This window comes from Mustela nivalis, assembly GCF_964662115.1.
Source record: "Mustela nivalis genome assembly, chromosome: 3".
Taxonomy (NCBI): domain Eukaryota; kingdom Metazoa; phylum Chordata; class Mammalia; order Carnivora; family Mustelidae; genus Mustela; species Mustela nivalis.
Genome location: NC_139022.1, coordinates 160661165 through 160685309, shown reverse-complemented (window position 1 = coordinate 160685309; position 24145 = coordinate 160661165).

Genomic DNA, 24145 nt, shown 5'->3' with positions numbered 1-24145 from the left:
AGAGTTAGCACTTTTAAAAGTTTAATAGAAAAGTCACTTATGGTTTGTCTCCCTCCCAATCCCATCTTGTTTCATTTATTCTTCCCCTACCCACTTAAGCCTCCATGTTGCTTTATAAAAAATAAAAAATTAAAAAAAAATAAAAATAAAAGATAAATATATATAAAAAATCAAAAAGTTAAAAAAAAAAGTTTAATAGAAAATAATTCTTTCAGACAGTTGGCCAAGTATTAACGCCCAATCACATGCATATACTCTTATTACTGCAAAGTACCTCTCAATTCTTTTGAATGATTCAGTTTCTTTAATAATATATTTATTTTGATTAACTGTTTATGTTTTGATTAACACAACTGGTTTGTATTATATTTGAAGTCACATCAGTTCTTGTACATTCTATAGAGTAAAATTCAGATTCATGTGATACCTTGAGACCTCTGCCACAAACATTTAGTCCCTCAACAACATAGCTCTTTTCAACTCACATATCATTCGATTTATATTTATTTATGTGAAATATATGACTGGCTCTCCAAAAATCCCCAAATCTCAAACATAGATAAAATGAGCATGAAACATGAAAAATAAATCACCTACAATGTATTTTATGTTTTCCTGTTCTGTGATTCACTAAAAACGTTGCCCCATGAGAGAATACAATGAATAACTTACCGTTTTCTGTTTTCTTTCCTGCCATCTGTTTGTTTATTTTTTTAGGTGATAATGAGAATGAGGAACAAGGAGATTTGCAGCAATGAATTTCAAATATTTCTAATCTGTGGATCATTTCACTAGAGGGTCCTGATTATGCCTCGATGTTCTTCTACAGTAAATGTGTGATAAATAATAATGTGATTTTTTTCCTCCTAAAAAATATACACATTAATTTGAATTCCTTGAAAGTAGTATTACTTTTGCCTAAATTTATCCAATATGTTACATAACCCTGAAGCACAGTAGACATTTTATAAATATTGTGTGTGTTTTTAGTCCATATGTAAGAATTTGGAATTCATGAATGATGGCCAGCATGCAATGTTAATTTTTGAAGGACTTTCAAGTGTTTTATCCACATATCTCATAATCAAGAAACAAAGTATATTTATCTCCTTTGTTTATTAATCTGTAGATTTGGGAGATACGAATGCCGATAGTACAGTGATGTTGAAAGAGGAGTTATATACAAGCCATGCATGAGTCATTATAAATGCTGTATAAATGTAAGTTACTACATAATTTGTTTTGTGTTAAGTCTAAGATTATTTGTCTGGTATCCTGAGCACCTGTTCACACACAAATAATAGAATTTATTCTCTTTAAATGCATGTTTCTTTCCATTTTTCTTAATGATAATCCAATTTCATCTACAAGCAAGCTGAACAGAATAAGGAAAAACTAAAAATACTTAACTGCCTTCCTTCTCTACCATAGCTTATTCTTAGATCTTTAATGGAATATTTAATGTTACCATGGAAAAAGATGATGCCCTTGACTCCTACCACTGAAATCTACACCCAAATAAAATTTGTTGAAAGAGAATTATAGAAATATATTTTATAGTAAGTTCATAAATAAATCTGAAATTGCTCTCAAAGTTCTCTCTTTAAATTTAATGTGCTGGGAGGAAGAAATTTTATATCATCAAGGGTTTTTGTATTGCTAATACACTCACACCTATTCTTTTTAATATTAACTCAAGTGGATTTCATGGTAAAATGGCCACTGCCTGTAATCAATGTCAGGGAAAGAAAGAAATGCCCAACACAAACTTTTACACGGCTCTTTGGCTGTTTTTCCAGCTCACTTCTAAAGTTGTGTATTTTCATTTAGGGTCAATGAGATAGGTAATACTTTTAAGAACTTTCAAAAATTTGATTATTTATTGCAGAATCCAAAAAAAAAATAGTGTTTTTTTAATATAATTTTTTATTTTTTATAAACATTTATTTTTATCCCCAGGGGTACAGGTCTGTGAATCACCAGGTTTACACACTTCACAGCACTCACCAAAGCACATACCCTCCCCAATGTCCATAATACCACCCCCTTCTCCCAACCCCCCTCCCCCCAGCAACCCTCAGTTTGTTTTGTGATATTAAGAGTCACTTATGGTTTGTCTCCCTCCCAATCCCATCTTGTTTCATTTATTCTTCTCCTACCCACTTAAGCCCCCATGTTGCATTGATGAGTATGATAAAAATGACCTCTCACGTGATTTCCTAATAATATTATGTTTCTCAATTACTCCAGAATATGACTATATAATGCTATCTTGTTACAAAAACTAAGATATAATGATAAAAATATTGCTTCACATGTTCTCTTTTGTAATATTGAATACTATAATAGCCACATTTTTATTAAAAATAATATAACATGAGGTTCCTAAATATGCATTCAGAACCCTTAATATCTAATATCTTCTTTGTGTATAAAAATCACTTGTTGCCCATGTTCTTAATACTCTAATGAAGATGGTCTCTCAATACATGAATGAGTGTCCAAGCAATCAGTTGCAGTGTAAGTACTGAACTGAATATCCATTAATAAAACAAAAATAGAACCAAAACCTTCCCACATATACATACTCTAAAATCAATCATATAATAAATATTTTCTATAAGTGAGTTTAACTAAAATTTAAAGACAGATAATCTCTTCCTCCTAGAATTTTCTCCAATAATATGTGCATGTCTGCTCAATGTAATACTGGATAGTGTCAAAGAAAAAATGCACTGGACAGAGCTAAACAGGCAAGGTTGATTTCATTCAAGACCATCAGAAAGTTTTTGAGTGTTGTTAGCTAATGGAAAAATACTATAGGATGCAATGGGTTGGAGGGTGTGGGTTGCTGAAGTTGATTAAACCATCTGTGCTTGATAATTTTAGACTCTTGACCTCTCATAGAGATTAGGACATAGGAATTCTATTTCCCTTGGTGACTGTGTTTCAAAGGGATTCAGATCCTTGAAAAAAACGTTCCTGAGTTGAAAAACTGGCAAGAGGCTTTTATAAATATTTACATCTCTAAAGGACGGAAAAATTTGCAAAAAACATTTTCTAAAGCTCTGAGAACAAGGTGGTTAGAAATCTATAGACCGGAAGAAACCTATCTAAAGTTTTGGCAAACTGAAGGAAACTTTTAGGCCATCTTAGTTAATATTTTAACTACTGCCATGGAACAAGACAAAGGTATGAGCTAAAAGAATAAAAAAAGGATGTAGTTTACTATAATAATGTATATAAATAGATACAATTTATTAAAAGAATTCAGTAATTTCCTCCTATAGAAGTGAAAGACAACTAGAAAATATAATAGAAAATGAGATAGCAATCAAATGAAAAAAATAGATTGGAAAATAAATCTATATTAAAGCATAGATCCTTTATAGAAAAAATATAAAATTCTATTAAAATACCTGCAAGAATATTTGATAAATGGTATACCTTATTTGTATATTGAGTCAATTTTCTACAAGTGAATAGAGTCCACCAATCAGTAACTAAACCAATTTTAGAAAACTTTGTTGTTTTTAAAACTCATCGTGTCCAAAAATAAAGTAAGAAATTCAAATATATTATTTTTTCTAAAATTAAAAAATGGTAACAGATGCTAACTAGACCTAATGTAGTGATTAATCACAATACATACAAATATGAAATCATTATATTGTACACCCAAAGCTAACATAATACACGTATCAGTTATATCTCAGTTAAAATAAAATAAACAAAAATAATAAAATAAAAAATATTATTTTTTGCAGTCAAATATTTGATTAAAAGGAAATTTATGGTTATCTATAATATGTGATAGGAGATTCATTTCTCTATTTTCTTCATAGAAGATCATTTTCAATTTACTGAACCATCTTATCTCCTATTCATCTGTACTGCCAAAACTGAATTTCCTTATTATATGAACGAATTTTTATATTCTCTTTCATTGCTCTATTTATCACTAAGACAAGATCAAAGTTACTTATGTTCCACAACTTTAAAATAAGCTCTAAAATCTAGTAGGACACCCTTTGCCACAACTAGCGCTTCCCCCTTTCCAGACCTTTTTTATTTTGACTCAATATTTCTATGTGATATGAGAAGTATTGTTGATCAGTGTAAAAACTTTACACTACCCTGTTTTACTTTCCTACGTGGGTGCAAAACACATTGTTTTACTTTTCTAAATTCACTTGAAACACATTTCATAGTATATCATACATATCATAAATAATAAACTAGATATGCTATATCATATATTAAATTTGCATTGTATCCCTCCTTTACTAAAATATATGCTATTTCAAGGCACCAGTTTGTCAATTTGGATCACTGTTGTATATCCAGCACGTATAACATTCCCTACCTTGCAGCAATTCTAAGTAAATACATATTATGTGAATGAAAGAATGAATGACATCTACTTGTATCTGTTCATCCCCACAATGTACTTGTGTCAGGGATGCAGACTCAAACCAAATCTCACATAGAATTCTCCCAATTACTGTTCTTGATCCAGGTACTGCTCATGACCTAACTCAGCCTATTCAATCTGAAGGAAAGACTTGGTTCCTTTAACAGGAAAGTGATTTCCTCAGTCTTTCACAGATGGAAAGGATAAAGTGTGACCTCAGTCTCTTAGATGCTGCTGATAGATACTTCCTGACAATCGGGAATACTGAAAATGAAATGAGTATCCAAAAGGAAGCAGGCCAGAGTTATAAGAAATGATAACAAAGAAATTGGTCCTGAACTGAGGATGTGTAATGCTTGGTGATTGTCTTACATTTGGACACGTCGTGTTTTTTGTTTTTTTGTTTTTTGGGTTTTTTTTTTAGATTATACATATTATTTTTTAATTGAAAAGCAGTTAGATTTGAGTTTAATACTTGCTGTAGTTGAAAACCCCTTACCAGATTGGGATCCAGTAGTTTCCTTCAGAAGAATTTGCCACCTGTGTTAAGAATGGCGGTTTTCCTTTGTCAAATGCTTTTTCAGCATCTATTGAGAGTATCATATGGTTCTTGTTCTTTCTTTTATTGATGTGTTGTATCACATTGACTGATTTGCGGATGTTGAACCAACCTTGTAGCCCTGGAATAAATCCCACTTGGTCGTGGTGAATAATCTTTTTAATGTACTGTTGAATCCTATTGGCTAGTATTTTGTTGAGTATTTTCACATCTGTGTTCATCAAGGATATTGGTCTATAGCTCTCTTTTTTGGTGGGATCCTTGTCTGGTTTTGGGATCAAGGTGATGCTGGCCTCATAAAATGAAGTTTTCCTTCCATTTCTATTTTTTGGAACAGTTTCAGGAGAATAGGAATTAGTTCTTCTTTAAATGTTTGGTAGAATTCCCCCGGGAAGCCGTCTGGCCCTGGGCTTTTGTTTGCTTGGAGATTTTTAATGACTGTTTCAATCTCCTTACTGGTTATGGGTCTGTTCAGGCTTTCTACTTCTTCCTGGTTCAGTTGTGGTAGTTTATATGTTTCTAGGAATGCATCCATTTCTTCCAGATTGTCAAATTTATTGGCGTAGAGTTGCTCATAGTATGTTCTTATAATAGTTTGTATTTCTTTGGTGTTAGTTGTGATCTCTCCTCTTTCATTCATGATTTTATTTATTTGGGTGCTTTCTCTTTTCTTTTTGATAAGTCGGGCCAGGGGTTTATCAATTTTATTAATTCTTTCAAAGAACCAGCTCCTAGTTTCGTTGATTTGTTCTATTGTCTTTTTAGCTTCTATTTCATTGATTTCTGCTCTGATCTTTATGATTTCTCTTCTCCTGCTGGGCTTAGGGTTTCTTTCTTGTTCTTTCTCCAGCTCCTTTAGGTGTAGGGTTAGGTTGTGTACCTGAGACCTTTCTTGTTTCCTGAGAAAGGCTTGTACCGCTATATATTTTCCTCTCAGGACTGCCTTTGTTTTGTCCCACAGATTTTGAACCGTTGTATTTTCATTATGATTTGTTTCCATGATTTTTTTCAATTCTTCTTTAATTTCCCGGTCGACCCATTCATTCTTTAGAAGGATGCTGTTTAGTCTCCATGTATTTGGGTTCTTTCCAACAGTGTAGGAGGGTTCCCCTTTCTCTGCATCCTCGCCAGCATCTGTCATTTCCTGACTTGTTTATTTTAGCCACTCTGACTGGTGTGAGGTGATATCGTATGATACTCTCAATAGATGCTGAAAAAGAATTTGACAAAGTACAGCATCCCTTCCTGATCAAAACTCTTCAAAGTGTAGGGATAGAGGGCACATACCTCAATATCATCAAAGCCATCTATGAAAAACACACCACAAATATCATTCTCAATGGAGAAAAACTGAAAGCTTTTCTGCTAAGATCAGGAACACAGCAGGGATGTCCATTATCACCACTGCTATTCAACATAGTACTAGAGGTCCTAGCCTCAGCAATCAGACAACAAAAGAAAATTAAAGGCATCCAAATCGGCAAAGAAGAAGTCAAATTATCACTCTTCGCAGATGATACGATACTATATGTGGAAAACCCAAAAGACTCCACTCCAAAACTGCTAGAACTTATACAGGAATTCAGTAAAGTGTCAGGATATAAAATCAATGCACAGAAATCAGTTGCATTTCTCTACACCAACAGCAAGACAGAAGAAAGAGAAATTAAGGAGTCAATCCCATTTACAATTGCACCCAAAACCATAAGATACCTAGGAATAAACCTAACCAAAGAGACACAGAATCTATACTCAGAAAACTATAAAGTACTCATGAAGGAAATTGAGGAAGACACAAAGAAATGGAAAAATGTTCCATGCTCCTGGATTGGAAGAATAAATATTGTGAAAATGTCTATGCTACCGAAAGCAATCTACACATTTAATGCAATTCCTATCAAAGTACCATCCATCTTTTTCAAAGAAATGGAACAAATAATGCTAAAATTTATATGGAACCAGAAAAGACCTCGAATAGCCAAAGGGATATTGAACAAGAAAGCCAACGTTGGTGGCATCACAATTCCGGACTTCAAGCTCTATTACAAAGCTGTCATCATCAAGACAGCATGGTACTGGCACAAAAACAGACCCATAGATCAATGGAACAGAATAGAGAGCCCAGAAATAGACCCTCAACTCTACAGTCAACTAATCTTCGACAAAGCAGGAAAGAATGTCCAATGGAAAAAAGACAGCCTCTTCAATAAATGGTGCTGGGAAAATTGGACAGCCACATGCAGAAAAATGAAATTGGACCATTTCCTTACACCACACACAAAAATAGACTCAAAATGGATCAAGGACCTCAATGTGCGAAAGGAATCCATCAAAATCCTTGAGGAGAACACAGTCAGCAACCTCTTCGACCTCAGCCGCAGCAACATCTTCCTAGAAACGACGCAAAAGGCAAGGGAAGCACGGGATAAAATGAACTATTGGGATTTCATCAAGATCAAAAGCTTTTGCACGGCAAAGGAAACAGTTAACAAAATCAAAAGACAACTGACAGAATGGGAGAAGATATTTGCAAATGACATATCAGATAAAGGACTAGTGTCCAGAATCTATAAAGAACTTAGCAAACTTAACACCCAAAGAACAAATAATCCAATCAAGAAATGGGCAGAGGAGGGGCGCCTGGGTGGCTCAGTGGGTTAAGCCGCTGCCTTCGGCTCAGGTCATGATCTCAGGGTCCTGGGATCGAGTCCCATATCGGGCTCTCTGCTCAGCGGGGAGCCTGCTTCCTCCTCTCTCTCTCTCTCTGCCTGCCTCTCCATCTACTTGTGATTTCTCTCTGTCAAATAAATAAATAAATAAATCTTTAAAAAAAAAAAAAAAAAAAAAAAAAAAAAAAAAAGAAATGGGCAGAGGACATGAACAGACATTTCTGCAAAGAAGACATCCAGATGGCCAACAGACACATGAAAAAGTGCTCCATATCACTCAGCATCAGGGAAATACAAATCAAAACCACAATGAGATATCACCTCACACCAGTCAGAATGGCCAAAATCAACAAGTCAGGAAATGACAGATGCTGGCGAGGATGCGGAGAAAGGGGAACCCTCCTCCACTGTTGGTGGGAATGCAAGCTGGTGCAGCCACTCTGGAAAACAGCATGGAGGTTCCTCAAAATTTTGAAAATAGAACTGCCCTATGACCCAGCAATTGCACTATTGGGTATTTACCCTAAAGATACAAACGTAGTGATCCAAAGGGGCACGTGCACCTGAATGTTTATAGCAGCAATGTCCACAATAGCCAAAGTATGGAAAGAACCTAGATGTCCATCAACAGATGAATGGATCAAGAAGATGTGGTATATATACACAATGGAATACTATGCAGCCATAAAAAGAAATGAAATCTTGCCATATGCGACAACATGGATGGAACTAGAGCGTATCATGCTTAGCGAAATAAGTCAAGCAGAGAAAGACAACTATCATATGATCTCCCTGATATGAGGAAGTGATGATGCAACATGGGGGCTTAAGTGGGTAGGAGAAGAATAAATGAAACAAGATGGGATTGGGAGGGAGACAAACCATAAGTGACTCTTAATCTCAGAAAACAAACTGAGGGTTGCTGGGGGGAGGGGGTTTGGGAGAAGGGGATGGGATTATGGACATTGGGGAGGGTATGCGCTTTGGTGAGTGCTGTGAAGTGTGTAAACTGGGCGATTCACAGATCTGTACCCCTGGGGATAAAAATATATGTTTATAAAAAATAAAAAATTAATTAAAAATTAAAAAAAAAAGAACACAGGTAGTGATGAGCAATGGTGTTATATACAACTAATGAATCACTGAGCACTACATCAAAAGTCGATGGTGTACTATATGCTGGCTAACTGAACATAAAAAACAAAAAAGAATGAAAAAAAAAAAAAAAGAATGGCGGTTTTCTCTAAGCATGCCAAGTTAGCAAACACCAGGCAAAAGATGGTACAAATTCTTTCAAATACTGGTGATTTTCCCACATGAAACAAGAGAAATGGAGACAAGTTCATCATCATCAACTCAATAGCAATCTGTCATTTCGATTGAACAAGAGCATAGTGTTGTAATTAAGGTTACAGGCTTCAGATTCAGACAAAATTTCCAAGTGAACGTTTCATCTGTACTAATTATTGAACACTCTGCTTTGGAGCAAATTTCTCAAGATTCAGTTTCTTTGGAAATGTTTTGAAATCTAAAAACTCATTAATTATTAATGATAGTATAATAAATGCTGGAAGAAAAATATTAGAGACTATTATTAGGTGTTGGGAAGGTATTTATGTGTCTAAAGCAAACTTCAAAGTCCATAACAATGGTCAAATAGTGACTCTGGTTTGATAAAGGAATAAAATTAACAGGAAAAATCATATGATTAAAAAAACAATATTTTGTTGCTTTTATTGTTTTTTTATTATCTTTTTATCTAAAGAATTTAAGGTCTCAATGTAACTGTTTAATTACTGGTAGTTTTTTAAAATAATTGATTTCAACATTGAGTTTGGTTCACATTTTTAAAAAAATACTATATGATTCCTTTATGAGATTCTTTATTCCATGTTTCACATCTAGAGATATGGCAAGTAGGCCTTGGAGAATTGGGTAGTAAGAAGTAGAGAAGTCATGAAACTAGATTTCTTTTCTGTTAAAAACATTAACTTTCTACCACAAAAACCTGTTCATTAAAATTAACTTCTGTTTCATTCTTTTTTTTTTTAATATAATTTTTTATTTTTTATAAACATATATTTTTATCCCCAGGGGTACAGGTCTGTGAATCACCAGGTTTACACACTTCACAGCACTCACCAAAACACATACCCTCCCCAATGTCCATAATACCACCCCCTTCTCCCAAACCCCCTCCCCCCAGCAACCCTCAGTTTGTTTTGTTCTGTTTCATTCTTAAGGAAAAAGTAAGTCACCATAAGTGATAACACCACCACTGAGACTAAAAATGGAGGAGGGAGGTGAGTACAAAAGATTATTATGTTCCAGAAGGTAGATAATCATGCTTGAATCCGTAGGGAAATACTGAGAAATGTGTTCTGATTCTAGATGTCAGTTAAAAGCAGAATTGACTACATTTGTCTACGGATTGGCTGTTAAGGTAGTGACAGAAAAAAATCAAGTTGACTCCAAAATTTTTGGGCTGAGAACCTAAAAAGAGAAACTGAAGTTTACTGATACAAGAAATATAGTATGAGTAGCAAGTGTATGGGAAAAGGTGTTAAAGTGTAGGTTTTGGAAATTGCTTTTCATGTCCAAGGGTAGGTTTTCATTTAGGAAGGAATTAAAATAAGAACACAGAATTATAGGAACAGTGTAAAGTAATTAAAAAGCTGGGAACTTTTAGAACAGGTATAGTATTTAAAACCATACAACCACAAACAAACAAACAAAAAAATAGAAAAGTGGAAGAAAATTGGCTGGGAAGCTCAAGAATATTAGAAGTAACTGCAATGCAGTGATTTTTGTCTCCATCCAAAATCAGCTACTGTTTCATGCCTAGGTAGCAGAAATGGATAACTCTGTTTTAGGTTTCCCCAGGGATCTGAATTGTTCATTTCATGAAATGGAAAGGAAAGCAGAGAAGACATGAACAGACACTTCTCCAAAGAAGACATACAAATGGCTAACAGACACGTGAAAAGATATTCATCATCATTAGCCATCAGGGAGATTGAGATCAAAACCACATTGAGATACCGCCTTACACCACTTGGAATGGCCAAAATTAACAAAACAGTAAACAACAAGTGTTGGAGAGGATGTGGAGAAAGGGCAACTCTCTTACACTGTTGGTTGGAATGCAAGTTGGTGCAGCCACTTTGGAAAACAGTGTGGAGATTCCTTAGGAAATTAAAAATAGAGCTTCCCTGTGATCCTGCAATTGCACCATTGGATATTTACCCCAAAGATACAGATGTAGTGAAAAGAAGGGCCAAATGTACACCAATGTTCATAGCAGCATTGGCCACAGTGACCTAACTGTGCAAAGAATCAGGATGCCCTTCAACAGACGAATGGATCAAGAAGGTATAGTCCATATATACACCAAAATATTATGCCTCCATCAGAAAGGATGAATACCCAACTTTTGTATCAACGTGGATGGGACTAGAGGAGATTATGCTGAGTGAAATAAGTCAAGCAGAGACAGTCAATTACCATATGGTTTCACTTACTTGTGGAGCATAAGGAGTAACATGGAGGAAATTGGGAGAAGGAGAAGAGAAGGGAATTGGGGGAAATTGGAGGGGAAGATGAACCATGAGAGGCCTTGGACTCTGAGAAACAAACTGAGGGTTTTGGAGGGGAGGGGGATGGGGGGGTTGGGTGAGCCTGGTGGTGGGTATTAAGAAGGGCATGTATTGCTTGGAGCACTGGGTGTGATGCATAAACAATGAATCTTGGAAAACTGAAAAAAATAAAGTTAAAAAAAAAAGGAAAGAAGAGAGATGTGGGGAAGAAAAGCAGAAAGTTGTATCTTTAATACCGGTATAAGATAATGTTATTTTAATGCCCCATAAAAAAGGAAATGCAGACATAATTAGTGAATATTTTTATAGGTTCTATACCTATCAGTTTACTTGAGTTAGATGATTGTATTGAACATTCATGATGTACTACCCACTAACACTTTACCTAAAGCTGTACCACCTGCAAGCTGAAGGTACTGGCTTTAAGTTTATAAACTTATACAGGGAATTGTCTTTGACTGGGAGAAGCCATCTGGAAAGATACCTGCCCCAAATCTGAGAGTCAGTCATATGCTAACAGACATGGGTACAAAGGCCTAGAATTTTTGTCACAAGACATCACAACCATGCAGTGTAACTTAACAATTCAGACTGCCCTATGGATCAAATCAAGTCAAAATTTTACCTAACAACCAGTTCTAGCTTGAATCTTTTCTCTTTCCTGTTCTCTTTATCTCAGTTCCTATCAATTTCTTTAGAAAAATTCTTCCTTAAAAAATCATGCATACCAGACTTTTTTTTAATCTCATGCTCTGTTTCTAGGTAGGACTATCTAAGATAGAATCAGGATACCTTTTGAAGGTAAAGCTCACAGGATTAGATGATCATTTAGTTCTGAGGAATGAGTATGGAAGATAAGATTAAGGTTGACTTTGATTTGGTTATAGGAATAACTTATAGTTATAGGAAACTATAACGGTGGGTTCGGGATAACGGTGGGTTTATGGATTTAGCTCATTCACCAGTTGGATGAAACTGAAAACACCTTCACTACGGCAAGTTGATTGTTGATATTCCATGGTATGTTGTAGCTGTACAAAAGTTAGGATTTCACTCTGTATTAAGATAAAATACACATAGAAATAAATGCACTGACTTGTACAATATTATTGGAGTTTGAGATAGATGGGGAATAATAATTATCAGGACCATGGAATCAAATGACTATTCCTAAGAACTAATATTTTGGAAGGAAAAGAATGGTAAGCTCAAAAAAATCCATCATGTATGCAAAGTAAAATATGGCATCTAGAACTCCTTCTGGTCAAAAAAAATCCTTACTTATTGTGTCACAACACTATTCATACTAAGCATTAGACTCAGGACCTAATTATGAGTAGCAGAAAATCAATAAATATTGAATTGTTTGCCTTGTAATTCTACTGTGCCAAAGTCTGGGCCTTGACAGAGAAGTAACACCATGAAGAATATTAAAGCAAATGATTGAAAAAAAAAAAAAAAAAGAAGAAGACTCAGAATCCTCTAAACCTGTGAATTTGTAGGAGTAGCTCATTCTTTAAGTGAGACTGTCCCTCATTTTTCTTGCTTGAAGAATATGCAGAAATCTCAAATGAGGCAGTGCGAGAACTAAACCATTGAGAAGGTGAGTAGTGGATGATTTCTGTAGACCAGGCTTACAGAAGGAGATGTTCTAGAACTAAAATCCCAAATAGCAAATGAGATTATAGGAAGATGAAATTATGGGAGGCCAATGGCAGAACTTAACCATCATCAATAAGACTGATGTAATAAGCAGAATCAACAGCCAGTTAAAATGGCTGCCAAAGAGTAGGCTTCTCCTTAAGTATCTGTGGAAGTGTCTAATAGAAAATAGACTTCTAAGAGACAGAATAGATGGAAAATTATAGGGAATATATATATATACATATATATATAAGGATATTTATAGGGAATATATATATGGATATATATATGGATGGAAAATTATAGGGAATACATAAATATGTATAGTGTGTGTGTGTGTGTGTATATTTACACATGAATGAGCAATTGAAGTTGAAGTTGAAATTGAAGGCAATCAGTCCAACAGAAAGTCATAATTCAGACTCAGTACCTACTAACCGAAGCAAGAGATGGGTCCTCATGTAGAAGGACTGTGCAACCTCTTTTAAGTGGATTCAGTAGTATTTACTCTGCCCCTCTCCAAAGGGACATACAACCACTTACACAAGTAACCATTCCCCAGTAAAAAGAAAATAACCAATATTTATAGCAGTGTTAGATTCAGGGTCTATGAAAACATTGATACTCAAGGACCAAACGCATTGGTTAAGGTAAAGTATATAGTGATGAGTTGTAAAATGGTATGCTGACCCCACAGTAAATCAACTGATTTCATTGTCCAAACTGGTGATCATTTACCTATTTCCTCAAAACACAACTGAATTTAACATATTTAGAAGCTGGATTTTTGAACTATGGAAAAAGAGTTATTATAGTAAGAAAGACAAATGGGAATTCTGAAAACCTGTGACTTCCCCCCAATCAAGATAGTCAATTGAAAATGATATGAGCTCAGGGAGAAATGGCAGAGATTAGCGCATCTCTTAAAAATTTAAGGTAATATTCCTCATTATTCCCTCATTTTATTTTCAACATAAAATCTATGGGAAAATTGGATGAATCAGGACAGATGAAAGTAGACTAACCAAAATGTAACTAAGTTTGAGTCAGAATTGTAATAGTTTTCCTAAATTTGGAACATTTAATAGAGTAACATAATCTCCATAAGGTTATATAGATTTGGCTTGGGAAGTGTGCTTCATTTCCTTCTATGCCCATCACTAAAGAAGATAAGAAGCAGTTTTCATTCACACAACAAGGACTACCAGTGTGCATTCATGGTCTTGCTACAAATATGTTTCATTCTGTACTTTAATATCATTAAGTCCAAAAATTTTTTTTTAAATGCCAGGGGTGCCTGGGTGGCTCAGTTTGTTAAGCGTCTGCCTTCAGCTCAGGTCATGATCCCAGGGTCCTGGGATCAGGCCCCTCATCAGGCTCCCTCCTCAGCAGGGAGCCTGCTTCTCCCTCTCCGTCTGCTTTCTGCTCTGCCTACTTGTGGGCCTCTTTCTCACTCTTTCTCAAATAAATAAATAATATCTTTAAAAAAGCGAGAGACTGTCATACTAGCTTACTATATTATGATATCAATTAAGTAGCATCTGGTTAGCAATAAATAGGAAGCACTCTGGATTACTTACTGAGACATAACTGGGGTTATGGTAAAGGTACTGCTACATTGGTGAAGATTTCAGGTATGCAATGGTTTAGGACAGGCCAGATCATCCTCTCCAAAGAAAAGGACAAGAATTCAGACATACTACTTTACTGCTAAAAACAAAGATGGAAGAAGCATTTTATCCATGTATGAATATAGTTCTAACCCATTTACTGTGGAATGAGAAAGTTTCCTGGTTTTTATCTGGTCCCCAAACAATACTGGATCTTGAAATGAGTACAATGTGCAAGACACATGGTTCTGACAAATTCGGCCATGGAACCCAGTAGAACACCTGAATATTAAAGCTATCTGAGTTTAGATAATAATGCAATTGATTGTCTGTGGAAAAGAGGTCTGAATACTTACAATGCCATATGTAGTTGAGAATTTTTTTTTTTTAAAGATTTTATTTATTTATTTGACAGAGAGAGATCACAGGTAGGTAGAAAGGCTGGCAGAGAGAGAGAGAGGGAAGCAGGCTCCCTGCTGAGCAGAGAGCCCGATGTGGGACTCGATCCCAGGACTCTGAGATCATGATCTGAGCCGAAGGCAGCGGCTTAACCCACTGAGCCACCCAGGCGCCCCTGTAGTTGAGAATTATAGTGTATTTAAAAAATATAGTTCCTGGCATGCTAGTAGATCCTGGTAGAGCTGATCATTAGATGTAAAGAGGCTGTGAATCTTAACCCTCCCTTCATAAATAAGATAGTTTTGATAAATGATCATAAAATTAGTTGAGATCAACAGCCATTCAACTTAAGTTAAAAGTGATGTATCTGTGACTGGGTCTACGCAGTAGTAAAGAGCACAAGTTAGGTGCATGAACAAGAGACCCTGACCTCATTTTACCTAATTCTTCTACACTTACGCTCTTCCTCCAACTCAAAAATAGTAGTATTAGAGTTTCTGTATGAAGAGCTGATGAAGGCAGGGCGTGGGGATGAAGCTTGGTTCACAGATATGTCAGCATGTATTTGGTTTCTGTTGACGATGGATGATTGGTGCACTATGTCTTCTTTCAGGGGTGAAAATGCTAAAGAATAAAAATGAGGGTAAATCTTCCCAAGAGACAGACTTTTAAATGATGCATAGTCATAATGTGTGTGCAGAAAGAAGTGTTCTTGCATTAAAGAAGTACAGGGACTCATCAACAGCTACGAATAGCTTACCTTATTTTTTAAGATATATGAGGAAGATGAAACTTGGAAGATGAAGCACAAAGAGTTATCTGGAAATGAAATGTAAGTAGACGTAAGGGAATGGGCACAAACAGTGAAGATGTTACATGTTAATTCTCAACATTGGACTTTTTTCTTTTTTAAATATTTTATTTATTTATTTGACAGACAGAGACCACAAGTAGTCAGAGAGGCAGGCAGAGAGACACAGAGAGGAGGAAGCAGGCTCCCCGCTGAGCAGAGAGCCTGACGCGGGGCTCGATCCCAGGACCCTGGGATCAAGACCAGAGCTGAAGGCAGAGGCTTTAACCCACTGAGCCACCGAGGTGCCTATTGCAGAAAAGATACTAACAACTACATGGAGAGGCTGTCAGCCTCTCTCCATAAAGATTCCAGTACGTGCACTCTTGTGGATAAAATCAGAGCAAGTCATAAGCCCAAAAGCATGTTTTTACTCCATAGAGCTGATCTAACATGTACGGTTATTAGATCTTAGATCTAACTGAAGTAGAGCTAGCAGACTTCCACTGTAGTGAGAACCCCGGAAGAAAAAAAAAGTATTTTGCTCAAGACCAAAATAGATTAACAGAGAAGAAATTAAAGTGATGTGGCATCATCGTCTAACATCCTCTAGAGGCATCACCAACCCCAAGAAAGCCTCTCATAGAATTCTGAGGAACAGTTTGTAATTCATGCCTTTCTGGTGTTTATATGAATTGTATCTACACTTCTTGCTGTGAAGTAAGGTCGGGCAATACTTGGGAGCATGTTACTGAATCAGACTGCCTTAAATCTTGGTGCTGTTAATTAACCAACTAAACCCCATCCCTGTCTATCTATTATTTGTACTTTGAATTCAAGGGCCGGCAAACTATGGTCTGTGAGCTAAATTCAACCTACAGAGTGTTTCTGTACAGTCCGTAAGTTAATGGATTTTAGATTTGATAACAGTTTACATAAAACCAGAAGAATATGTGACAGAAGCCCTATGTTACCCTTGAAGCCTAAACTATTGACTAACTGGTTCTCACAGAAAAAAGTTTATCAATCTCCACACATAAATTTGTGCCTTACGACTTCGTTTTTTCTGTTCTGATTTCTGGGATATATCTCCACATTTTCATACATCTGGCTCCATTTTTCTATCAGATCTTACCTTAAAAATCACCTTTATTCATTTATCTATCTATCTATCTATTTATTTAATTTTAAAAGATTTTATTTATTTTGCTGACACAGAAAGAGAGAGACCATGAGAGAGGGAATACAAGCAGGGGGAGTGCAAGAGGGAGAAGCAGGCTTCTCGCCGAGCAGGGAGTCCAATGTGGGGCTCAAGCCCAGGACCCTGGGATCATGATCTGAGCCGAAGGGAGACACTTAACAACTAAGCTACCCAGGTACCCCCAAAATCACCTCTTTGGCTAAGCTTCCCCACTCATTTTTTTCCCTACATCATTCTTTTGGGATAGCATTTATCATTTCTGAAGATCTATCTATAGATCTATCTATATAGAGAGATAGATTTTATATATATATATACATATATGTATATATATATTATTGTTTTCTCCCCAATTCCTTACTCAAAGCAAATAGACACCTCCTCTGCCCATGTATCAATGCATCATCATGGTCTGTCATGTGGCCACATTTTATAAATTTACTGAGAAAAAAACCCGAAGCTTATGTGTACACAAATGTTATGTTATTTTATGCAAATTCTTGTTACAGAATGACTGTAGTTATTGGTGTTTTGGAAAATACAGCTGTTTTGGGAGCTAAAGCCCTATTTGAATGGTAGCATTGCTCTTACCTCAGAAAAGGCAAGAGCTCTGCTCTGGTCTCGTGAAGTTATATGATTTTTTTCCTTAAGGTTCACTTTTCTTCAGCAATTTTTAGAAAATTACTGTCACTCAAATATGTTCATTTCCAAAATCTCTACTTCCATTAAATAAAAATAATTGACAGAGAGCTCTGTAGAAAAGTGAAGCATTGAATTGTGATAATCACCCAGGAAATTGCCTCGTTCCTCTGTTTTCTTTTTAGTTAAGAAGGAAGAGCCTGTATTTATGAACTTAGACAGTTGGTTTAAGTGGAACAAAAGAAACTTGCTGCTATTCTGTTTGAGACATAGTGTCTCCACTCTAACAGTGTTTCATTTCAGTGTGATTCGGGAGTTCAGTACTATTTATAGTACACTTAGGACTCAATGCTTTCTTGTTAAAGAACACTGATATTTTGCATCTGGATTCTTCTTACTTATGGAGTCCATTTTAAAAAGGCCTGAATTTTATGAGACAAAACTATGGAAAACAGGAAAACTAACCAATTGCTATTAATTGTTTACTGAAATATGAATATGTTGTTGTTAAGCAGATGTACTAATAAGATATTAAAATTCTTTAAAAATGTGTATTCACATCTGTCCCACAAGTCCCAATCTCCTCACTTTCTCTGTACACACACACACACACACACACACCTGCATGCATGCCTGTAATAGATATTTATACATGTTTATGGGCTTGTATACATGTACGTTTATATAGGTTTCTGTTGTTCTAACTGTTCTTTATCTTTGGTAAAATAAGGTACAGTTGCATAATATATATATTTTTTTACTTATGTAATGAAGACTAATATGTGTTAAGTGTCTTAGAATTTCATAAAATGTCTTGCATACAATAAATTAATAAATATTTGTTGAACTGAGCTCAATTTTCTCTTTGTATTGGTCTAAATTGTCTGCCATATCAAAATGCCATAGACTGGGTGATTTAAAAGACAGTTATTTTTCTCACAATTCCAGAGGCTGAAAAGTCCAAAATGAAGGTTCTGACAGAGTTCAGTTCTGGTGAGGTCTCTTTCCCTGGCCTGCACATGGTCACTTTCTTGTTTTATCCCTCTCTTCCTTTTTTTATAAAGCCATCTCTCTTTCCCTCTTTCTATAAAGTAAAGCCACAAAATCCCATCAGATGAAGGGTCCATGCTTATGCCCTCATTTAAACTTAATTACCTCCTAAAGATCCTGTTTCCAAATACAGTTATATTGGGAGTTAGCGCTTCAACAGATGAATTTTGGGGGACCATATTTCAATCTATGGCACTCTTCTTTGAATAACTTTCCATTTCTCCAGTTATTCTCCATTTACTTATAAAAATAAAACTCATTGGGTTTAATTTAAATTATTAGTTTGCACAGAACAATATTCTTATTTAGACCATAACAACAATGCCCATTTTTCATCTAAAAATATTTATTAGTCTTTTTATATCTTCATATTTGGAGTTATGAATATTAATACTTATCTCGTTTTTTTTTTCTCATGATTGACATGTGTTTATTCCTAGAATAGCTTGCTTTATGCTTCAAGGTTTGGAAATTCGTTGTGATAAATCATACTTGTAGCATTCTTTCATACACCTTATAAACTTGAAAAATCCTTCCTTCTGAGTTTATATTATTTAAAATGACACATTTTTCCATTTCATCAGATGGAAAGCCTCATTTTTTTCTTCCTCCCCTCCTCCTCCTTTTTCTTCCTTCTCCTTCTTTTTTCTTTTCACTTTTAGCTTTTGTTGACCAGAGTCCTCATCTAACATTCTGTGGCTCTCTATCATATAGGGGAAGAGACAACTGAAAGAAAGAATTTTAATACTAATAGCATTGTCTAGTTGAGCTAGGATTCCTTTATAATGAACACAGCAATTCCCAACACACACACACACACACACACACCCCTTTCAGTTTCCAGAGGAAGCCTTTGAGAAATTACCCACCTTGAGAAGGGCTCACAAATTCCATCCTCCCCCCAGCTGTATCCCCTCTGCCAGTCAGATTCTGCAATATTCAGTCAGATTCCTCTGAAGGAAACTTAAATATTACAATTACAGACGGGAATGAAAAGTGTCACCGTCTGTGAATGCACTGGGTTGACTCTTTTGCTTCCCACACTGTTTCAGTCATCTTGCTTACACAGATATCATCTAATTGTATTGCCATATTTGTTTGACTTCTATTAAACTGTTTTTTGACATCTAATAATTGAGGTTATTCTCTAAATATGGTAATGAGTAGAAGGATTGGTGATTTGGGGCAAAGTACAAACTTCCTTAATTCCTATTTCCTGACCTATAAAATCAAGAAAACCAACATTACCTTGTGCATACATCAGGGACTGTTCAGTAAGTATCAGTGCTTTCATTTATCATACTGATTTTGATAAGAGAAGCATACCATAGGACAATATTAGGCTTAATGGAGATTTCCCAATATTTAGCATTCAGTAGCTAACATATCCTTTATTCGGAAGTCAAACAAAAAGGGTGCTAATGACCAACTCAGTTTGTGGTTTGATATGTTCAGTTTTAAATTTCCTACTTTTCATTATCAACTTTAAAAAGTTGGGTCTTTTGAATATGGCTTAATATGCTTGGTTAGTGCATATCACCATATTTGATATTAAGAGGAACTATGTTTTTAAAAAAATTTAAATGTTTTATAAATGAGGCTCCATGGGGCACCTGGGTGACTCAGTCATTGAGCACCTGCCTTCTGCTCAGGTCATGATCCCAGGGTCCTGGGATCAAGCCCTACATCATCAGGCTGCCTGTTCAGCGGACAGCCTGCATCTCCCTCTCCCACTTCCTCTGCTTGGGTTTCATCTCTCACTGTGCCTCTCTCTGTCAAATAAATAAAATCTTAAAAATAAAAAAGTAAATGGGGCTCCAAGAAGGTATGCAACTATCAAAAGTGAGACAAGATTCTCTACACAAAATGTAGCTAAGGAAAAAAGTTATACACAACTTTTACACTAACAAAAATTATATATATATATATATATATATGTGTGTGTGTGTGTGTGTGTGTGTGTGACAGATGCAATGCCTAACCCTACTTAATACCCAAATACTAGAATACCTTTTTTTTTTAATTTTATGCATTGATCTGACAAATTATATGTAAATTATGTATAATGTCTTTTAGTTAAAAGTTTTCCTGAACAGTGAAGGTTATAATTAAAGGGAAAGGAAATATGCACTCAAGTTAACCTTCAGGAAGGGAAAAGAGACCATCTGGTTTATTTCAATGCCTTTACTGTGAAAATATGACTGTAGTGGTTTATACACTATTGTTGACACCACTTTTAAATCTGCTTTTATGGATCGTTTCTTACAGTGTCTCCCTTAGGGAAACATATAAGAGGTGACAGAAAGGTTTGTAATGATGCTTCAACAATAATTAATGATAGTGGTAACTTTTAGAAGACTTTAAGAACAGCAAACGAACTAAGGTTAGCTTATCCGTCCTTGTTTAATAGACTTGCGTTTAAAACAATAAAACACACTAATCTAAATACATTTTGATGTCTTTAAAATAACGAAAGATGTGTTGTAAGCTTCTAAGTGCAGTGTGATTTTAACAATGTTCATTTATAGAAATGTGCTCAAAATTTAAGGCTGCATTAAATTTTTCATGACTTTTTCTAGTGTTTTAAATGCAGTAGTTAATCTTGAAATGAACTTCATTGCCATGAAACAGTAATACACTACAGAATTTTAATGATACTGGCAAAGGATGGGATTTATTTTAGGAAGAAGTAAGATATTCATACATATATTTAGCCAAAAGTGTGAAAAATACAATCTGCTTTATAGTATCTTCTGATATTCGATACAGATATTCAAACTAAATGATTGCTGCAGACATGTCCAAAAAAGAAAAAAAATCCCAAAAAACAAAAAAGGTGCAAACCTTAAAATATTGCCTGAGAAGCAAATTTCATGAGAGGGTAATGTGTGAGCTTTTTTAAATTTTTGTCATAATGCAAAAATCAAATAAAGACTTTTTTTTAAGTATTGTCTTTTTTTACAGCATAGTGGTATGTACATATAAAGAGGGAAAAAATGTGGCTTAAAACAATTTTCAAGAAAATAACACTGCTAGAAATACAGTTGTTGAGTGTCATTTTAGATGACTTCTGTCATTGTTCATCTATTGACTTTATCTTAGCTATATGAAAATCTTCCCAGAAAGAACTCAGAACATTAAGGATATTTTATGGAAATTATTGTATGAACCAGAATATGAATAATAAGATTTTTAAAAACCTCTTTAATATAGATGAACAACAAGTGTGTACCTATTGTTCTGTCTGATCAGCAGCCTAACTTTCCACTACATTTTTGAGAAATTTTCTACAGATAGTAAAAATACGGTCATCCTGGTCAAATCAATGCACATGACTCAAATGTGGCCACTGTCCTTCATCTCACTACAAAAATTGTTCCAGAGTGAACATATGGCATGCACCGAGCCAGTGTCCTTCCCTGGATGTATGTGATTGATATAAGGAAATATAAAATATCTTTTCTTTTCCCCCTTACAGCTGCTGGACACAACAGTAGCCATGACTATACTTAGTTGCTACTGTTCCCATTTATAGTTGTTAACTTACATGACTTGAATAATTATTGTCACAACATGGATTATTTTAGATAATTTCACTTTCTAATCAAATAAAAGTAGGCTGGCATTATTAGAATAGTTATACTGCAATTTAACTTACAATAAAGTAAATCCATCTTGAATAATTATTTATTTTTCATTTATTTTTGTTAAAAAACAGAAACTTCAGGAAAAAATTACCAGGTTGCAATAAGGTATAATCTTGTGAAAGTTTCCTATTTAGATGAAGAATCAACTTCAGTAATTATTTATTCAGAGACAAATCAATACTTTTCAGATTATTATTCAGAAATGAAAATAAATTACTAAAGGCAGAGATATGCTATAATTCCTAGAAACTGAAGACAGCCAAACATACGCCCCATCTGATCAAAGTGTTTTTAACAGTTTTCACATATTACTGGTTCAAAAGGAAGCTTCTGGAGATAATGGGTATGTTTATTACCTTGACTGTGGTGATATTACTACAGTTGTATGCACATGTCAAAAATCATCAAAATGTATACAATAAATGTGTGTTTTTGGTATATCACTTTTATATCAATAAAGCTATAAAATAAATTATATGCAAATATTTTTTAAATCGTCATCTTAATCATTTTTGTCCTGTATATACAAACAATTGTCATGACACTATGTGTGTAAATGAGGACTGTAATAATTAAGAGTTTTTATCCTAAATTTTGATGTGGACGTTTATACATATGTTAAAAAAATATGTTTTCTTCCTCTTTTTTCATATCCTTGTCATCTGAGATGTATTAATTATAATTAATTTTATATTTCAGTATTTAAATTACATGATACCAAAAGGGAGCTAGGAAAAGAATGAACATCACACAAAGGCAAAAAGAGGGTAAGCAGCCTCTTCTAGGAAATGTCACTGTATTTTCAGTTATCGGGAGAGTTGCATGATGTTAGGTAGGAGCGTGATTTATTATCTTCTCTATTTGGAAATGAAGTATGTTTTAAGGAGATATATGGTGTAAGTGACAAGTTGGCACCCCTATGCTTTTGAATGTGCCAGCTTGGCTAGATTAGACTGCATTTCCAAGAATTCCCTTTCATGTGTTTCCGGTTAGGATAGACCACAAGAGAAATTCTTGTTCTTGATTAGGACAGAGGTGAAGCAGCGATTTTTTTTTTAAGATTTTATTTATTTATTTACAGACAGAGATCGCAAGTCGGCAGAGAGGCAGGCAGAGAGAGAGTGGGGGAAGCAGACTCCACACTGAGCAGAGAGCGGATATGGGGCTCGATCCCAGGACCCTGAGATTATAACCTGAGCCGAAGGCAGAGGCTTTAACCCACTGAGCCACCCAGGTGCCCCTGAAGCAGCGATTTTTAAGCTCTCACATTTTGGTGAAGATATGATTGTTCACAACACTGGCAAGAAGCAGCGTCTGACCCTACAACTGTTTCACTTTCCCATAGATCCTCCTTGAAACTTTTCTACATATATGCTAGGTGAAATGTGTTTAGCTCTGTTATGAAGGGCCCAGCTTCTGTAGGATACTTGCAGCAAATAAGATAAATGGCTATAAAACTGGCGCGGCTTTCAATGCATTATCATAGGCTCTAGCTCTTGCTATGAATTTTAGTTTTCTAAATTTTAGTTTCTTGTTCTCCTTTATCTTATTCCATCTTCCCTTCCCCATTTCTCTGACTTCAACTGTAGCAACACATGCAAAGAAAAAAGCCATACAGAGATTGCTTAACCAAAATGCTTACCCGGCCCTGACAATTACATAAGATCAAGTCCGTGTAACACACACAAAGCCAGCTAGCTAGCTAGAAGGAAAGAAACTTAAGTGATAATGTATTCATAAGTTATATCTTAACTGATGCAGCGAAGTATATATTAAAGGTCACCAATGGAAAAAGTTGAAAAAAATATTTTAATATACATTTATTTTTTAATTTATTGCCAAAACTATATGATTACTAATTATTTTATTTTATTTTATTTTATTTTATTTTATTTTATTTTGAGAGAGAGCAAGCAAGAGTGGATGA